The sequence below is a fragment of the Diabrotica undecimpunctata genome, chromosome 6 (assembly GCF_040954645.1).
Source record: "Diabrotica undecimpunctata isolate CICGRU chromosome 6, icDiaUnde3, whole genome shotgun sequence".
Classification (NCBI taxonomy): Eukaryota; Metazoa; Arthropoda; class Insecta; order Coleoptera; family Chrysomelidae; genus Diabrotica; species Diabrotica undecimpunctata.
Window position 1 is genome coordinate 74,611,286 of NC_092808.1, and position 3,025 is coordinate 74,614,310.

Consider the following 3,025-nt stretch of genomic DNA (forward strand, 5'->3'; position numbering starts at 1 on the left):
ATACTTTCGAAATTGTAGTTGTTGACTTTAATGTTTTTTGATTCGCTTGTATTCGGTTTTCATTTCGTTGATTTTAAGTGAAACATTTTTCGTGCACTTTGTTAAAGATGTTTGCGGACCGGTAGCATATGCCAGGAGTGCTTTGTACCTTGGCCCGTTAATGGATTACATCTTAAATAGGCGTTATTTCTATTTTACTAAGCTGTTTATTGATTTTTTGACTATTTGAATCAAAAATCTGTAGTTTATTCGACTGTTGAATAAAACAGACTTTCTTGGTGCATATTTTTATCTCTGGATTTTTGTTTGCCGTCTCCTTATTACAACGATTTTGCTTGATATCGACATAGGGAACCTGGTGGTATGTACATGATGTTTCCATAACCAACGTTCGAAAATTTGTCTTACTGTAAAGTCATGATGATTTTACTAGGAAATATAGTGTTGTTTAATAATAATAAAGTTCAAGCAACAATTACTATATTCATTAACTTGGTACTAATATCTCTGCTCTCCGCTAACAGATGGCAGTCCCGAAAACATTAAAACTCATGCTTCCCATTATCCAACGATTAGCCAGTCCAGTACTATATGCCTTATTATGGTACTGATATTGCTGCCCCTCATGAGTGAATAGAATATGCAAGGAAGGTTTTGGCAATTTAATAGGATTTTGTGTGTTAGAATATTATTTTTCCGAGAAAGTGAAGAATATCAATTTGCTATCCGGATTTAATCCATAAATTATTAGAATACTATAAAATAATGATATTAGCATAAAAAAACGGTCTAATAGTCAGTAATAAAGCATATAAATGTTCTTTAACGTACAAAAGAGATGACGTAGCGTAGGGCATAACGTAACAATTTTAAAGGATTGCAACATTTTAGATATCGTAGATAACGTTGTAACATAAGAAATAAAAGGGAATATTCAGGTAGCTAACTGATGTATATATAACTCTTATAATACTTTTTAATTCAGAGGTCTAATACGACTTTCTTAAATCAGGATATATAAAACAGTGATTAAAACAGTGCTAATGTGTGGATATGTGGCCAGAACGCTAACAAAACAATGTACTTAAAACTCAGGTATTAATTAGATCAGGATTGCTAGAAAAGCCATCAGAAGTATTTTCTGACTTACAAAGGTCCGCGTACTAACCAATACCGAACGGAACTAATGCCAAGGCCAAACACATATATAAACACAACAACGTCGTGTAAGAAGCTAAATCTCAATGCTAAAGTTGCGCTGGCTATATCCAAAGGCTCTATAATAACTACATTGCCAAGTTAAATTGGGAGGATGCCCCAAGAGAAAAAATGCCTTTAGGACTTCCACAAATGAAGGGGGAAGGTAACATGAGGTCAGATTTAGGAATAATGAGACTATCTACCGACCCATCATATTTATCAACACATGCCTGTTCAACTACCTGCTATCCTACCTATAGTCAATACTCATCTGTTGGGGACTATCAAATCAATTACATGTAATCAAACAAACCAGGTTTAAAAAAAGTTATCTCAGGAAAAGCACTTTTAAAACGTTATTTACGTGACTTATTAAAATTTAAATTTTTAATGAAAAGTAAAAGATTGGCCATTTGTTATGGGGTTCAGAGAAGAACCTTCACGATGTTAATTTTTTGAGATATGATTGGATGTTTTCTCTTCATTGCATACTGAGACGTCCAAGTGGTATTCTTCTGTGCTAACTTCCTTCCATACCAGTTTTACAAGTTTGACATCTTGGCGTCTATGCATGTGTATGATCTACCTTAAGCAATTTATTTGTCTAAACAATATCGTTATAAGAGCTTTCTTTATTAAGTATGTGTTCTTCTTCTATACGGATTTGTAGCGATATGATAATGAGGTTAAAACAATTTTCCTATTATTTTCCTTTCAAATATTCGTAGTTCTTCCTTATCTGTTTTAGTCATTGTCCATGATTAGCATCTATGTATTAAAATAGGTAAAAAGTTTAAATTATGATCTGTATTTCTTTAGTGGCATTATTATTAACCGTGATTATTTATCTAAGATATTTAAAGTGTTCCATATTTACGAAATTGTAGTTATTAACTTTAATATTTTATCAAGATCTATTAAATTGGTCTCTTCTGTTGATTCGCTTGTATTTCTTCTTAGCTTGACGAATTCTTCTTTTTTCATTCTGTGAACTACTAGTGGGTTCTTTTTACGGAATTTTTTCATCACCTTTAGGTAATCATCAACGGTATATAAACGTTGTTGAAATTTTAGGGCATTTTCAAAATCTCCAAAATCACGACCATTGGGTAAAAGCTATGACTAGGAAAGACATAGCGTAATGTAATTTTTTCAATGGTAGGATGAGTTTCCAAAATCATTTTCAGAATCAAAACTATTTTAATGCTGCGGTTTTGGCCGCCACAAGAGTCTGACCACAAAATTACATGTTTTGCAGAAGTAACATTTTCTTCAATGTGTTTCTTAAGACAAATGCCTACGTCCTGGGCTCCCCGACCAGCTTCACCTTCTATCCAAATATAACAATGACTTTTTTATTCTTGGCGCTATGGATACCAAGGTTGTAAATACATAATTGACGCTTATAATATTCAATATTTATTAGAATTCTCGAAAGGGGAAGAGTTTTTCTTTAAATCAAAACAAAAGGTTTCCACTTCTGGTTGATCGTTTCTTATCTTCATGTCTAGCTTTCTTTCTTCTAAGTGCACATTTTTTCTTTTTTTAACGCTTAATTGTTCATTATCTGCGCAATTTTTAATTTCTAATTCGAAACAATCACATCTACTACAAGTATCTTTTTTCAACTTTTTTCTTTAAAGATTAAATCGTGTTAAAAACATTTTTTTGTAAAACGAAAATTTAACAAGGTCATTGTCTGCTTCTTCAATATACAATTCATACATTTTACCTAATGTTATGTCTTTTGTTAAGTATTCTCTTTCTGTGTTAGCTCTTCTGTAATGTGACTATTATAGAAAAATTTAAGCAATATCTGCCACTA